Genomic DNA, 17,671 nt, shown 5'->3' with positions numbered 1-17,671 from the left:
CATGAGGTGGCCAAAGTATTGGAGTTTCAGCTTCAACATCAGTCCTTCCAATGAACATCCAGGATTGATCTCCTTTAGGATGGACTGGTTGGATCTCCTTGCAGTCCAAGGGACTCTCAAGAGTCTTCTCCAACACCACAGTTCAAAAGCATCAATTCTTCGGTGCTCAGCTTTCTTCACAGTCCAACTGTCACATCCATACATGACCACTGGAAAAACCATAGCCTTGACTAGATGGACCTTTGTTGCTAGGTGATATTAAAAGTTAAAATGGACTGGGTCAGGGGAGGGTAGAAGGAGCATAAAAGAACCAAAAAGGAAAGCCAAAGAACTAGAAGACAAGGTCCTTATGCTTAAACTTACAAAATTCATTGCATCCAAGCATCAATCCGTCCCCTCAGTGAACATATACTACTTGCAAGACCCTATGCTAAGTACTTCAGGGTATAAAGAGGTTAGAAAAATCACTCCCACCTGTAACAATTCTGCCGTCAAGGCCCTAGAATGTTTGCCCTATGCCGTGGACATGGTAGTGCCCCTCCCAGAGCCACCTTCATCAGAAGATCCACTATTCCAGCGGCTGGGAGTGTTGGGCCAGCAGCCTTCAGCTGTCAGTTCCTTCGGGGATGCCCTCAGCTCCAGAAAGCCACCTGCCCAAGTTCTGACCCCTCCCATGTGGCTGATACCCAATAACTGACTCTTACAGGAGTATAAAGGCCCAGACATCTCAGCCCAACTTGGGAACACTCTAAGGGGATATACTACATCCAGAGCGCCTGTGGAACTGGCTGAGTCTATTGTCAGGTCTGCCTCACAGCTTGGCTTCTCCCTCTATCTATTCTCTCCCATTTTCCACAGGTGATGATATCAAAGGCATTCCTTAATAAACATCCTTTTCATTAAATTCCCTCTCAGAGTCTGCTTCCTAGGGAATCCAACCTGCAACACACTAGCCCTATAAAATCCAGTATTTACAGAAAATGTTAGAATAAGTCAGATTCATCTACTTGGCATTAGTCTGGCCAGGGTAGTTACAGAAGCAGTATTGTGTAGGGCAGGGGTAGCAAACTATTCTGCAAAGGATCAGACAGTCGGGCTTTGCAGGCCACAAAAAGTTTCTGTTGCGTATTCTGTGTGTGTGTGTGTGTGTGTTTAAGATGCAAAAATCATTCTTAGCTCACTGGCTGTAGAATATACAGGCTGCCTGCCGACAGATGGTAGTTTACTGACCCTGGTGTGGAGCATTAAGAGCACAGACTTGTTAGGAAATTGTTCTCCAGGGGTCTCTCATATTTCTCACATCTAGCAAAGCAGAGGTGTGAATAACATTGTCCCACACTTATCTTTTTAAGCATTTTGTATAGCCTACAGCCTGGGAAGGTACAGCATCTCCCTCCACAGAAGTGGTCAGGCATACTCTCTGCCTACTGTAAAAGACAGCCATTTAGGTGACACAGAAAACAGAGTCCATAAGTCTCTCTTGGCATCAAGCCCATTTCATATTTTTCCAAAGTGTACCATGCCTCCTTCCCCACCTCCTTTCTCATGTGTCTTCATGAGGGAGCATGTCTCTGTCCCCCCACCCACATCAAGAATCTCTGATTTAATGTCAGTGGAACCCTAACAAAGTAAAGAACTATAGAGCATGGTACTGTAGAGTGTGTGCAAATTCTATAAATTATGTAAAGTGAATACACTGTTATTTGTAAAGTGTAGGCCTACAAATACAGGGAAAGAAATACTTTGCTGAGGTCCCAAAGCTGCTCACACCTTCCCTCAATTAAGTACACAAGAGGCCCAATTTGGGCTCCTTCCCAGAACTCTGGAACCAGAACCAGTTTTCAGAGTGGGGGTGGGGGGCAACACCACTACCACCCCTTTGCTGATTTAAGAAATTGAAAACCTGGAAGACTGGGCCTCTTCATGAGGGGCTGGTGCCTAATCAGTGGTCCAGGGGGATCCCCACATCTGCTGGACCCCAAGGCCTGTGCTGTTTCATATAATACAGTGACCTCACTGATCATTTCTGATCGTGGGTCTCTAGCCAGGCCGAATCAGGATCACCCGGGGGGAGCTTTAAAAATATATGGTTGCCCACGGCCCACCCCAGGACCAAGTCAATAAGAAACCCTGGAGATCAGGTCTGGGCATCTATGTTTGTTTTTGTTTTTTTAAAAAAACCTCCCTGGGGTGGTTCTCAAGTGCAGCGGTGTTGAGAGCCACTGATCTCTCTGCCCCTGGGAAGACCAGTTCCTTCAAGACCTGGAACTCACCCACAGCCCCCAACCACAGAGGGGAAGGGAAGGCTCACTGGAGCCCAGCCTGTTCCACTCTAACCCCCACACAGAGCAAGTTCACTGGCTTCCTAGGCGTCTGGGAAGCTGCCAGTCTTTGGCCTTCCCGCTCTGGCCAGGGCCCTGGAACAGAAGAGGCGAGTCTGTGCACCGCCAATGGCACTCAGGCTGCCACCTGCCAGGAACATTCTGTGGCTTAATATTTCTGTCAAGAAGGTGATCAATAAAAATAGTATCTGCTCGACAGAAAAAGCAGCTATTACAACACCATGATGCCTGGGGTGGAGGCTCGGGGCTGGGAGCTTACTCGCAGGGCCAGACAGAAAGAGGCCCCATTTGGGATCCTTCCCAGAACTCCTCCGGAACCAGAACCATTGCTCTGACCCTGCAGTTATTCTCCTCTTCGTGCCAAGTAGGACGCAGTGCGGGGTTCTGGGAGGGATGCCTGTCAGGCCTCACGGATTCCAAAGCCCAGCATCCAGCAGAGGGATATACAAGCTCCTTGGCCACATCCTCCTCCACCTCCCTCACAGCCCACCTGGTGGTCATTTCACTGCTCATTAGCACCTCCTCCAGAAGGTGAGGGGTTGAGGAAGAGTTGAAACTCAAACCCAGACATCCTCCTGCCTGTTAGCAGCGCTTATAAAAGGAGCAGATGAAGGCAATTGGCTAGAACCCGAGCCTCAGGCATCCCAGTCCCGCAGATGCCCGGGGCCTGGCATTTACTGAGCACTTCCTGTAACCACCAGGGCCTGGCGTTTGCTGAGCACCTCCTGTAACCACCAGAGCAGTAACTGATGGTGTGGGAGGCGCTTGGTAGTCCAAGAGGTGCTTTACCTCTTAGACTTATCGCTTCAGAAGCGATCCTCCAGAGAGCCTGTGAGATGTGTACAGTTCTTGCCTTGACAGATCTGGAAGCTGAGGCTGGGAGAGGCCAGCGAAGCCTGTTCAAAGGTCACACAAACCAGGGAGAGGAGGTCCACCACGAGTGTGAATTCAGACGGAAATCAGAGTCCAGATGCTACAGGCCTTACTCTGTCCCTCTGGTTTCCTACCATGCACTCTCCCTGTGAGGTTCAAGGTCCCCACTCCCAAGGGATTTCTGATCCAACAGGAAAGGAATGTCATTCTTAGGTTAAAATTTAAAAACCCTCAAAACCCAAAAGGGAAGTAATGTGTGAGAGTCATAGCTGCTGAGAAGAAGAGAATGAGGAGAGGGGAGCTTGAAGGGGCAGCATCGGAGCCCTGTTTGGAAAGGGGGAGGCATTTGTGTGGATGGAGGTCAGAGGAGATTCTAGGCAAGGACTAGGGAGGAGGGGGCAGGAGGCCCTTCAGAATGACAGGGGCTGTGGTCAGGTGAGCGGTGGTGGGGCCGCGGCTGGCCTGGGGTGACTGAGCAGGTCAGGTCCAAGTTGGGGCTCTACTCCAGGAAAGGCAGCAGGGACAACTGTGGGTGGAACAGGTTGAAGGGAGAACGCACAGGAAGCAGGATCAGTCCCACTGCCACCGTGGTTCAGGCTGAGCCAGGAGGGAGAAGCTGGGAGAAAAGAGCGGCCCAACAAGCAGAGAAATGCCCTGCAGAATCATCTCCGTTTATGGAGCCTGTAACCAGCTCCAGGGAGTGCCTGTAAAACAAGGCTACTGGGCTTCCATGAGGTCGGGTTACTCTGTTACAGCGTCAAAGGGGTTATTAGTTTTTGGGCCTCAGATGGATGATATATCTGTTCTGGGATTTACAATTTTTCTTGAAATACTCAAGTTCCTGGAATTCTTAAAGATTTCAAATCCTTCAGTAATAATTTTTAAACATTAAAATTTTCTCCAGCAATCTCTGTAGCACTTCATAAAGTCAGCTAGGCTATTAGGCTCTTTGAAGAGTTGTAAGGAGGTGGCCTGTCTTCTGAATAAGCACCCAGCAAATCTCAAGTCAGTGGGACCGTCTCTCACCAGGCTCCTACGTACACAGTTCTGTACCTTATCATGACATGTCTCTAAAATGAATTGGCCCACAGATCTTAAAATTAATGTTCAGTTTCCCATACTCATCTTTCTCTCTTTCCTGCCCTGGAATAGGTCTGGCAATAGATGAATTTAGGAAAGTTTTTTTTATCGTCTTGGCTCAAGCTGACATTTGCCTTGGGAAGCAAGTAGGTGCATTCAGAATTTCGTGTTTCTTAAAAGCTGTGATTAGATTGATGGGTGGTCAGGAGCCCACCTCTCAGGTCTCTCTCCTTGCCTGCCAGTCAAGAGGCAGCCTTTATGTAAACGACTTGCCCCCATCAAGCTGATCCAAGATTCCATAGACTGGCCAGTGACTTATGGGTGGCTGAGAGCAAAACACTGAACTGGGCTAATCAGATTCTAGCTCTTGAGAATTTGATCTGACAAATATACAGGAAATTAGGCACCAGTATGAGCTGAAGTTGAAAAGATGTGATGATGGAACAAAGTATGAGGGAGGGACCATTATGGGCAAAAGAGGAAGACAAAGTTATGAAGCAGCAGCTTGGGTCCATGTATATCCCATCAGTAAATCCTCTCCTTCTGGAAGTCTGTTTTTCGCTCCCAAAGAATACCCCTTCAAACTAAAAACCTACTAATTACATCCTAACCACAGTATCCCCTAACACAGCATGGGCTGAGCCCTTCTCAGACACCAGCTTTTCTGAGACCTGAATGTGAAAGGAATGCTCTGGGGATCCTGTACAGATTCTGATTCAGCAGCTTTGGGCTGGGGCTGGGCTTCTGCTCCCAGGTGATGCCATTCCTGCTGGTCCCAGGTCCATAAGAACGAGATGACAGGCAACTGTTGTTACTTACTTGGGAAGAAAGAAAAACCTAAATCAAAGCCAACAAAGACAGATTTCCATCCTGTCCAAAAGATAAGCAGTGAAGAGGCAAAGTCAGTGATACTTTCTAGCCCTTTTTCTTTCTATTGCATTTAGAAATAGAGTGGATGTAGATGGTCAAGATACAGGACCAAAGGTCTCTGAGGTTTCAGTATACTATAATATTTGAAGCAATCATTAAAAAAATTTTTTTTTAAAAACAGAAGTCTTGCGTTTTTAAATAAATCTGTTCTCTGGCATCAATAAATTCCATCATTTTGCTAAATGGATTGGTTTCAAATAATTTCTATGGCACTTACAAGAAACTGTTAGAGTTCACCAGAAGGTAGTATGATGGAAGTTGGTAATCATTCTAAACTCAGCAAGAATGCCCTGGCAGTCCAGTGGTTAGGACTCTGTGTTCTCACTGACGATGACCTGGGTTCAATCCCTGGTTGAGGAACTAAGATCCCACAAGCCAAGAAAACAAACAGGCTTATATGGTCTAAACTCAGCAAGTAAGTTTCCTGCTGCATCATTTCCAATAATGCTGCTTTCCATTGATGCTAAGTTTGGGATGTGTGTTTTGCTATTGAAATTAGAAGGGTAATTCTTGATTGAATGCAAACCTCATTTTCCATGTACATATTTTCCTGTTTTAACTGCAAGGTGGATTAAACTGCACACCCTCTTCAAACACCAAAAAACCCCACTGGAGCAGAGGTTAAGAGGTTAATAGTGAGATGGGAAGTACAGGGAAGAAAAGGGGTATGTTACTGAAAATATGAAAGCCAGCCTTGGAGCTGGTTTAATGAAATCCAAAAGCATAATATAAATATGTGAGCTCTAAAAACATTCAGTAGACTACACACTCACTTATCTGAAGGAGGGAGAAGGAGGGCTTTGCCTTGGTGGTATTATCATCTGGGTGAGAATCTTGGGCAAGGAGTCTTTTAGTCCATTATGGTTTGTGAGCATTTACTGCCTGTGATAAGCTGGGAGCCACACCATGAACTTTTAGTGCTTCAGGTAGAGTGATCACAGTTTTCCAAACTGTAAATTACTTTAGCAACTACTCTGGACAGAACGAAGTAAAACAGAAGACTCAAGCTGAGAGGACCATTTCTTCTTCTCCCTCGTGCTTATCTGCATGGGACATTTGGGTAAAAGCAGGCTTTATGCCATCCCCCACCCCTAATCTGAGCAGCCTTTTTAGCTGGGTTTTGAGTAAACTTCAAAGCCCTCTGTCAGTCATGCAGTACATGTACATGTGAACACACCTCACCATGACGATAAACACAAGTGCGTATCGAAGGCTTAAGCACCACATTTCACATTTTTAAACTGCTTCTCTTGGCCTTACTAATCTTCTTCTTCACTGCTCAACCAACTTGTTGAATCAATCAATAACAGGGTCTTTAATCGATAAGGTTAGTACAAGGGTAAATGCTTTAAAATCTCACTAAGATAATGAAAAAGTATACAAACTATATAAACCAGACCTTTCACATCTGGGACATAAAATAATTTTAAAGATGTTACATTGATCATGTCCTCTGGATTTGAAATCAATGCACCTTGTACACTACACAGTTTTCCTGAGGAGACAACTGGACAAAATATTTGAAAATGGAGCTGAATCGTATTGACTATCTTCCATGTGTCAGATGCTTTATAGATACTCTTTCGTCTCATTTATTTCTTCCCAAAGCCCTCTGAACTGCTTTTCCATTACAAAGTTAAGAAAACTAACTTTAGAAATGTTAATGTGCTTATTGTTGGCAATGCTGGTGTTCCAATATAAGTCTGCCATACTCCAAGGCCACTATTCTTCCCCTCTCTAGGTATCATGCCAGATAAAGGCAGCCCTCTCTTTACTGCTCTCTTCTCCCCTATTCCTGACTCCTGTCTTCTCCTGCCTCCACAGAATAGTTTTGTTTCAGTTTCCATAGCTCTATCATTTATTCTAGGATCATATTTGCCTGCCTAAATACGTCATTTGTACTTCATCTCCAGTAACTAGGAGGCTTATAGGTAGCTAGAAGCAAAGATGGATGGATAATCTTCACTGGCTGTGCTGTGCCTCTATTCACAATTTAACAGATGTAGGGAACATTCAGAGGTTCCTATAGTTCTGTGGTAGCTCTTCACACCTTTCTCGCATCTCCAAAGCCAAACCTTTTCACCAGCTGACTCTAGGCCTGGCAAAGCTTGACTGGAAAGAGCCTGAGGAAGACTATGGCACAGCAAGGCACTGAATAACTTGTCAATACTATGAAGCTAAGATGAAGGGGTATGCTTATAAATATATCTCTATGTGCTGAAACAAACAAATGTTTCATTGTCTCTTCAAGATGCATTCCTAGGAAAGAAATGACCGGCTCAAAGCATCTACTCTGTGGCAGGCACTGTGCCATGCACTGCACATATCTTGTCTTTTTAAAGCCTTTCAACACCCCCATGAGGTAGGTACTATTATCATCCCTATTCTAAGATGAGAAAATGGAGACTGAGGGAGGCTGTCACCTTTCCAAGGCCACACACTAGGAGATAGTAAACCATGGATTCAAACTCAGGCCTGACCTCTTTGTGGCCCAACGACCCTGCCTCACTGTTGCTATGTTAAAAGGTGCAGGAGATGAATGGAATGAAGGATGGCTTTCATCATTATTTTCAAAAGTTAGATTGTAAGTTTGTAAAATAAAGTTGGGGTTTTAAACCTATTTCAGTCATGTATGTGAACCCAGGAAAAAGAGACTAAGCAAAGCTTCTGGCTTTCTGCTACAATGGGTTTCTGTGTCCCCGAAGCTTGGTGATTAGCCAAGCAGCATTTCAAACTAATGCGCCTGTGAGTCCAGTCAAAGTGCTCACCTGCCAGCATCCAGACACAAGTCACTCTGGGACATTTACTGAGTATCTGCTATAGGTCAGAGCCTGTGCTGGTGGCCTTACATGTGTAACTGGCTGTTTAGAGGGGCTTTTCCTGATGCCGTAGAATTGGCCTTGGGGCCCTTAAAAACAGGGGCTAAGTGTTGTTTCGAACTCAGGAGAGCTTCTGGAGCTGGGCATGGGGCAGCACCCGTACAGTTCCCTGAGGCTTCCAGAGACCGGGCAAACCAGCCGCACTGCAGCCAGTCCCTTCCCTCCAATCGCTCCTGCTCAGAACCCACAACAGCAGAGCCCACAGCAGCTTTGGCTTCAGCTCTTATCCTGGTGAGCCAAACAAGGGGGAGTATCAGAGTATTACTAATAAAAACTGGGGATGCTTATAACAGAAAATTGGTATCTCAGCAATTTGTTCATTTATTCATTCATTCTCCCTACAGATGCAGTATTTAGAGAGTCTATACTGTGTGCCAGGCACCGCACTGGATGCTTGGGACACATGTGACAACAATGGCTCTTGGCCACGTGGAGCTCCATCTGGACGTCTGCTCTGGCACTAGCCATGCTGATCTGTCTCAGGCTGGCCTGAGCTGGGAAGAAGTGAACTGGAGAGTGATGTCTATAGAGAAGAGGGGGAGGAGGAAGGGGAACAGCCTGGCTTCCCACTGTGGGGCATCTAGGATGCAGGTGTAACCCAGACTCCTGAAAGGTAGGTTCCTGGAGCCTTCTTATCAGTACTCAAGTGGAGGGTTCCTCTCAGACAAGCACACCTACCTGGAAGAGGCTGTCAGGTATATTCCCACGTGGAAGATGAGAGAGATGTAGAAAGGGGCAGGCTGGAGGGAGACTATTCCTATGAAGGAATACTGTGGGGGTGTGTATGGGGGATGGGGGTGCCAGAAAGGGGGAATCGCAAGGCCTTCCAAGCCCCCGTATATGTTCCCTTGAGAGATACAGAAGGCACGTGAGCCAGCTTTCCTATGGAGTACAGGTGTCTTGCTTGGTCTCAGCTGGATTGCCCTGCAACCCTCTCCCTAGCAGTCTTCACAAGCAGGCACCTCAACAAGACCTTCTCTTCCTCCTCAGCCTAATCAAACCCATCTGGAGAAACAGAGGGCATGGCCTCCCTTTACACCCTCCATCCATCTGAATTAGCTGGACAGGACCTGGAGTCCTGGCCAAGTCAGTATGAAATTGTCCCCGGCCTCTCTTCTAACACTTACCAGAGCTGGACCATTTTTTTTTTTTTTTTCTGAGTGGAATGTCTCCAAGGTGACATTTATAGGAGTGTGCTGATTAGGAAGCAGGGTAAGGCTGAGGTCCTTGGCCTTGACAAGGCCAGACACAAAGGCTGAAGGTTATTATTTAAACTCAAGTTCCCAACTAAGCAAGTTAGTGTCGCCAGTGTTTACAATACTTAAAAGCATCTCTCATAAGCATAAGGATGCTGCTGCAAGCCAAAGAAATAGACCACTGCCCACCATCAATTCACTGCCTTTTTGGAAGGTCACAGGTGAAAACTTTCAATATCATTTTCTTTAGGGACTGTTTATTTCCAAGTTACCCTTTGTCACTTAGCCGTACATTTGTTATCTATTCAAGGGTCAGAGTAAGCAAAGGTTTTCTTTTTACAGTTTCTTCACTCCAAAAGATATTCTTGATTACTGATAACAAGGTAATTACTTATTATTCTGAAAATCAAAAGTAAAAGTGCAGTTATACTGATCAGAGGATCTTTTCTCTCTGGGAATACCTGTCTTGCCCACCTCTCAAGTGGAGGGCTGCTAACTAGCAGATTTTATTTAGAACGTGTGCTTAAACCAGCCCAATTCTTTTCCTCTACTGTTCCCATTTCTCCATAATGGTAGGCTCTGGAAGGTAGGCTCCATGGGGTCAGGGCTTTTGTCTGCCTTGGGCACTGGTGGAGGGAAGCCTGGTCCATAGAATATAGCCTGGCTCCAAGGAGGTCCTCCAGAAACATTGATAGGTAAATAAATATTGTGGTCTGAGTCTGCAGTCCAATGTTACCTTTTCTATGATAATTCAGATTAATCCCCCTTTACCTCTCAAATAACATAGAAAGGGAGGAAAACCTTTTTGTAACCTAATTTTAAACTCATAACCTATGTCCTTCATTATACCCTTCACCATTTAGAGCAAGCAAAACAAGTCTCAGGTCATCATTTTCCCATTAGCTGTGGACAGCAAGTGTTCACTTTATATGAATATTCTTTCCCTTTCCCATAAAGTAATTACCTAAGATTTCTAGCTTTAAAAAAAATGGTGTAATTTCCAACCTGGAAACAGCATTGCTCATTAAGGTTGAAAAAGTGGGGCTTGCTGAATCCTATGCAAATCAGTCCTGATGAGCCCTTAACTAATCTGTTTACAAACCAGACCTGCTAGACAGGCCTCAGTGATTTTCTATCAAAGCAAAGCACTGCTCTTTATGGGCATCTGGCTGTCCCTGAATGGGGAGTTTAAACATAGACTTTTTCCTTCAAAGTAAGATCAAAGGCTTTATTACTCTTAAATGAGTGCATTATTTCCACTTACTACCTTCTTGTTTGCAATTTGTGTTTATTAACAGCACTGTCTCAGGTTTACTTTGTGAATTACTGTTTCTGAAAACAGTATGGCAGTTTTATGGACCACAGTATACATTTGTGGAGATTATGTAGCATATAATACATAGAATGGCCCATCAGATAGGACATTAGGCAAAGAAAATTCTCCGCCAAGATGACAATACCTGACCATGCAGAATTCATTTATGATTTTTTTCTTTTTAAGAGGAAACCATCTGGCATAACAGGGCTAACATAAGAAAAGATTCCCCAACTCTAAAGAGCTGGAGATTAGATAACTCTTTGACTGCCTTGAGGAGAATTTTCTTTGAAGTTTTAATTTTATTTCTTCCAAAGAGGACAAGCACATCAAGCTGTACCAGGGATGAGGGATGCCATCGGTACTGTTCCAGAAGCACAACCAGATAGAGAAGAGAAGAGACTGTTTCCAAAACCCAAAAATGCCAGTGTGTGAGTAGTATCAGTGTGGAAATCCCTCTTTCAGAGAGTCCTTCAAGCCAGCAGTCTCCCTGGGGCCCGTGTGAGGGAGGACAGGCATGTCTACCCTCCCTGGTCCTGACACGGAGATTAGAACCCTGTCCTTCACTCCCACCCTCCCATTCATCTTAGGAGGATGAAGCTGCCAAGAAAATTGCATCTTTTAAGATTTGTGGTGACACGGGTATACAAGCTCAAGGGTGTTACTGACCTATAAAAGGGGCCAGACTAAACTGCTATGAGTGCAGTGCAACTCAGGGAACAGGCAACCTCGGAAGGGGCAGCTTTTAACGCCACTAGTTGGACCAGCCAGAAATTAAATGGGATGGCTGGGAGAGGCCATAATCAGGGATCAAGCCACTGTTCAAAGTCATATCAGTTTTTAATAGCAGAGTGGTTTTTTTTTGGGGGGGGGCACTGAAGCAAGCATAAATTCACAAGGATAAAAACACATTGTCAGAACCCCATGGTCAGACCCCAACCAATCCAAATGAGTTGGGCTGAAAGTGGAGAGGCAGACAACAGAGAAACTAAACCCGTCGTAAATCTCTTTAAAAGTCTCTTCATGCTTATCACTTTCTAAGCGTCCTTGATGGCCCAGGTCTGCCATTGCAATATTGAAAAAAAAAATCAGCATGCATTAAACACCATGTCAAAAAAACATTCCTGCACACACAGACAGGATCAGAAATTACATGAGAGAGGCTGGAGGAATAAGACATTCATACAGAAAAGCCTCAAGCACGAAAATTTTTATTGAAGACATTATAGCTCCTACAACTCAGAAGAGGAAACTGGTTCTGCGAAATAGCGCATTAGGGTATAACTGCACAATAAACTATGTTCTTAATGAACGTTTGCACTGTTATCTATAACATGGTACACATATTTGTGTGCAGAGGCACAGAATACAAAGACTCTCTCCTTCTTGAGCAGTTTGCTTTCTCTTTCATTCCTGGGTAATGTCTGTCTCCTGACTGGCTTGTTAACATTAACTGTTTGCATCTCCCTTGTCTAAAATATGGACTTTTCGTCTCTGAGACAAAGGGTCAATTTTAGGCAAGAGTAAAAGACAAATAAATGAGTTAGGAGTTAACTAGTAGAGCATACTTACATTAGCACAAATAAGCTATCAGGTCTCTCTAGTCATCTTGGCTCATTAAAGAGGCAAAACTAAATCAAGCAAGGAGAATGAATCATGTTTGGCACTTACAGAGAGCAGGCTTGGGGTCAGGGTTAAGGTCATTAAAAGGAGGAGAGGGGAATGAAAGCTACATTTGCTCTTTAGGGTCCCTGAGATTGGAACTCAAACATGAAATTTCTGGAGAAAGGCTTCAAATTGTCTAAAATTACCATAGAATATTTCAAGTTCTAGCCATAAATGGAATGAAAATTGAGTGCAACAGGCACAAAACAAATGTGAAAGAACAGTGAATTTGATATCATCTGAGCTGTGCTCAGAGGGGCTGAGAAGCACCATCTGGAGGCGAGTTAACCATTTCAGGGCACAAAGCTATCTCTTCATGGAGTCAGGAGTCATCTACCTCCAAAAGGCCCAGACCATTCATTTTTATAAGGAGAACTGGCAACAATTATGCCCAATATCCTCTGACTTAAAGGGAAAATAATGGAGGATTTTTTATTTTCTGATTTGACAACTTCAGTGAGAAGTTTTCTACTGTAGGGTACCGTCTGGTCCTGAAACAATATTTGTTCTAACCTACAAGAATCCCAACTCTCAAGCATTTTAGGCATTTATCATTTTTAATGACCACAGCAAATGCCAAATTTTGTCCTTTTGAAGATAAAATGCTACACTCAAAAAGTCATGGGATTTGCATATACAGCCAAGGCTGAGAAACACACCCCAAACCTGCCCTTTGATTTTATGAGTCTGGCTGTGAGGAAGGTTTCCATAGTCTTTCCCTCTGCCAATGTCATTATTTTACAGAAAGGCCTGCCAAAATGCAGCTCAGAGCTAAGCTCAGTGTGTCAGGTTTATTCAAGGGGCTCATTCTAGACGAGCTCTCTTGCCATCTCTTTACCAGGCATGATGGGCTATCATTAATAAAAACATTGATCTCTGAATCTATTACCAGCCATAAAAAAACCCTAATAAATAAGATGCCTATATGAGCAATAAATAATCCCTGACCAGACAGAGTCCAAAAACTGTCAGAAGCATGTGCCTTACATTTTCCTAAACCCTTAACTAAGAGGAATCAGAAATTTAGAGCTAAAACAAACCCTGGAGATCAGTGCTATGCCCTCGTTTTAAAGAGAAGGAAATTGATCCATAATGTTGGACAGGTGAATGCTGACCCAGGTCTCCTGTCTGCCAGCCAGGGGCAGCTCTGGGAAACAATACACTTAGGCACTCCCTACAGGCTGCTTGCAAAGTGCTTCGGCTTTACTGTATTTTCCTATTAATGTTCTCAAAGAACTGAATTCTAGTCTGAATGAAGAAGTCATCATCCCTTTTAGGTATTCTTGAATTATTAAATGATGAATACAATTAAATAGTAAAAGGTCATCTTCAATCTCTCTGCCACTGACGAGAGATGATTCCCCGTGTGCATCGGTGCGATAGACATGCTGGTTTATGGGCCTGACACCTTGCATGGAACGTTACAAATCTCTATGATGTCCTTAAGCTACCGCTTCAATTGAACTGAAAGATGGCTAAAAACCCCACTTAGGCACACATCTCCCCATTGGTTGTCCGTTTGAGAATGCTCAAGGGGGCAGTTACCATGGCTGAGGCTGGTGGTAACCTGTGAAGTTTCCCTGAGCAGCAGCAGGCTTCCGACAGTAGCCCGGGTAGGATTTATGCACATGGATAATGCAACCCCATTCTCTGCCCTTTCTCCCCCAACCCCCATAGGAAGTGGATAGCTCACACGCATTTCAGAGTGCTTAGAAAACAAGTCAAGATCAAAATCCCTGCAATGAGAAGATTGGCCAAGGGTAGACCCAGACCATTTGGGGTTCCCTTAAATATGGACCCAGCGGTGGCCTTGCATATGTTCTGTCATCATGGTTTTGGATCACTAGGATAGCAAAAGAGTCTCTGAAACACCTAACTCTTCAAGGATCCCTTGAATAAATTAAACCTGTGTTATTATGAAATTCACCTTATGCCTCAAGGTCTAGGCTGGGTGATACAAAAGATCACATTCGGAACTACTGCAATCCACAAGGTGAAATATGTGCATGCTTTATCTGCATGCAAGTTGATGTTTAAAGTACATTAACATGAGACTGAAGCTTGCTACCAAAAATGTGTATTTTGATTGCACAAGTTCTTAGGTCAAACATCATAAGCTAACCTTTTGACTAAGAAAACTTTGTAAAAGTTCCACACTCTGCGAGTGTCTAACAAACTGCATCATTTATAACCCAAAGGAAAATAAACTTGATCCGCCAAGGAAGAATCTTTCAGGAAAAAGTTCATGCAGATCATAGTTAACCTGACACAAATGCAATGCCGCTGCTTCCACTCACTCGGTCTTCTATTGAGCTCTTATTTGATGCCAGGTGCTGACCTCAACACGAGGACTCAAAGCCGAATAAGATACATTCTGTGCCCTCAAAGAGCTCACAGTCTGTTTAGAAGACAGATGAGCAAACCAGCAAACATAATGTAAGAGGAAAAGTCCTATGATGTAGGCTGGATCAACAAAGAGCTATAGAAACAGAGGGGAAATGACTCAGCCTGAGGTGGCCAAAGAAGGCCTTTTAGATCATATGGTGCCTGAGCCAGTGGGTCAGGAGTGTAGAAGGGTATTGCAGGTGAAGGAAGCAGCATGTGCAAAGGTCCTGAAGTGTGAGAAACATGGCATGCTTGGGAAACGGCAAGTGCTGTGGTTCCCAAGCAGGGGCCCACAGGGTGCCATAGAGGAAGCAAAGGGCGACAGTGTTGGTGAAGTAAGACAGGAGCCAGAGGATGAAAGGCCTGAATACCACGCCAAGGGGTTCAGGCTGCATTTGAGGCTAAAAGGTGTTAAAGCAAAAGTGAAAGTGATAGTCACTCAGTTCTGTCTGAATCTTGGTGACCCCATAGACTATATGGTCCATGGAATTCTCCAGGTCAGAACATCGGAGTGGGTAGCCTTTCCCTTCTCCGGGGGATCTTCCCAACCCAGGGATCAAACCCAGGTCTCCCAAATTGCAGGCAGATTCTTTACCAGCTGAGCCACAAAAGATGTTATGCAGGGGAGTTTCAGCCTTTCACCTCTCCTGCAGTGGGGGAACAAACAAATTGGGGAAGAACCAGATTGGTGGCTAAGAAGCAGCTGCAAGTCTACAGAGTCAGAAAGATGAGTGGTTGCTTAGAGCTTTGGGGTTAGGGCAGGGAGAGAATGGCAAGTGACTAGATGAGATTTGGGGGGGGTTGGTGGTGGTGACGGAAAACTGGATGGATTGTGGTGATGACTGCTGCTGCTGCTGCTGCTGCTAAGTCGCTTCAGTCGTGTCCGACTCTGTGCGACCCCATAGACAGCAGCCCACCAGGCTCCGCTGTCCCTGGGATTCTCCAGGAAAGAATACTGGAGTGGGTTGCTATTTCCTTCTCCAGTGCATGAAAGGGAAAAGTGAAAGTGAAGTCGCTCAGTCGTGTCCGACTCTTAGCGACTCCATGGACTGCAGCCTACCAGGCTTCTCCTCCATGGGATTTTCCAGGCAAGAGTACTGGAGTGGGGTGCCATTGCCTTCTCCAGTGGTGATGACTAAGGGTCACTAAATCATACATTTAAAATGAGCAAATTTTATTGTACGTAAATTATACCTCTGTGAAGTTCTTAGAAAAAAAAAGAAGCAACCACAAAGAAACCTAAGTATTCTAGACAAGAATCCATGAGGGTGTGAAGCAGGTACGAGAGATTTAGAATCTGCTTTGAAGAGTGGATGGAGAGAGCCTCAGGGATGCTTCCTGGGAACTTGGATGGACAGGGACAAACAGAAGAAGCAGGTTAATAGGGGAGGATGTGGAGCTCAGGTTTGATACACTGGATTTGAGGTATTTGTGGAATACCTGAGCAAGGTTTCTCAGACTCCCCATGATTGACATTAGCGTGCATTAGTAGTTTACTCCTCTTCATGGCCAGTCTTCCACAGTATGGATATACCACGATGTGTTTATGCAATCGTCAGTTGAGGGATGTTTGGATTACTACCACTTTTTGCATATTATGAATACTGTTGCTATAAACATTCATGTACAGGTTTTTATGGAGGTGTATATTTTAACTTTTCTTGAGCACTTTCTAGGAGTAGAATCACTGGATCATGTGGTAACTCCATGTTTAACCTTTCGAGGAACTGCCAAACTATTTTCCAAAGTGGATGGACCGTTTTACAGTCCTGGCAGCAACATTATGAGGGTTCTACTTCCTCCACATGCTCATTAACACTTGCGGTTGTCCTTGACTCATGTTTTGTTTCAAGTTTCCAAAAGAGCACTTAATATTAAGCTACACTATTGATGATAACTTTGTAGATGAGAAAGCTGATGATCTGGAGGGTGACTGATATAGGTAACCCTTATAGGTCACTGAAGTCCTTTCCAGCACTAATATTTATTCTGTTGAAAAAAAGTATAATTTTTGATTATATTTAATTGCAATACTACTCTATTTTTCATATAAGATGCTGGCAGTTTGACACATGATTTTTATGCTGGTTTTTAGTTTTCAAAGCTCCATCCATGCCTCTACCCTTCTTCTCTCACTACTCAAAGACACCACTTAGCAAGTATCCTCTTTTGTGCATCATTACTTTACCACTCTGTGATCATTTCACCTCCATCAGCACAACCCCATAACATCTCTCATCCTAAAAATGTAATGAAACTTCCTTTGACCCCATGTTCCCTACCAGTATCTATCCCATTTGTCTGTTTTCTTTCTACAGCAAAACTTGATATCTGTCTCCATTCATTTCTTTAAATTTCTCTCTTCCCATTCCCAATCTTATTTCTAACACTCCACCAAAACACTTGTCTGAGTCAACAATGACTTCTATTTTGCCAAATCCAAATGACTAATTCTCATCCCTTATATTACTAGTCAGTAGCTTTTGATACAAATGCGCATTCTCCCCTTATAGTGAGTCTTCATTTGGCTTCTGGGACACTGCTCTCATTTTTTTCCCTACCTTACTGTTCACTCAGTCTCATCTGCTGGTTCTGCCTCATGTTCCAGCCATTAAAACCTAGGCTAAGACAAGGCTCGGTCCTTGGACCTGCTTTTTCTCCACTTAGATGTCTATCATAAACTCCTGATTTTTTCTATACCTCTCCCAATCCTCCCTAAATTCTTTTCCCACCATCTTGCTCTCACAGTACATGGTCACTCCTTTCTTCCACCTTCTCCACCAACCTTGGAGTCATCCTTGACTCCTTCTCTCTCTCCCCATCCATCTTTATGTTTAGAATCTGACCACTTCTTGCCTCTTCCATCTTCATCATTCTGGTCCCAGCCACCATCATTTCTCACCTGGATTACTACCATTGCCTACCTGGTCTCCTTGCTTGCACCTTTTCCCCAATAGTCTATTCTTCACACCACAGCCAGAGGGATCCCTCTAAACAGTAAGTCAG

Source organism: Giraffa tippelskirchi, chromosome 10 (genome assembly GCF_054371585.1).
Source record: "Giraffa tippelskirchi isolate mGirTip1 chromosome 10, T2T-mGirTip1v1.2.pri, whole genome shotgun sequence".
Lineage (NCBI taxonomy): Eukaryota > Metazoa > Chordata > Mammalia > Artiodactyla > Giraffidae > Giraffa > Giraffa tippelskirchi.
The sequence above is the reverse complement of the archived record's forward strand: the minus strand, read 5'-3'. Positions refer to the sequence as shown.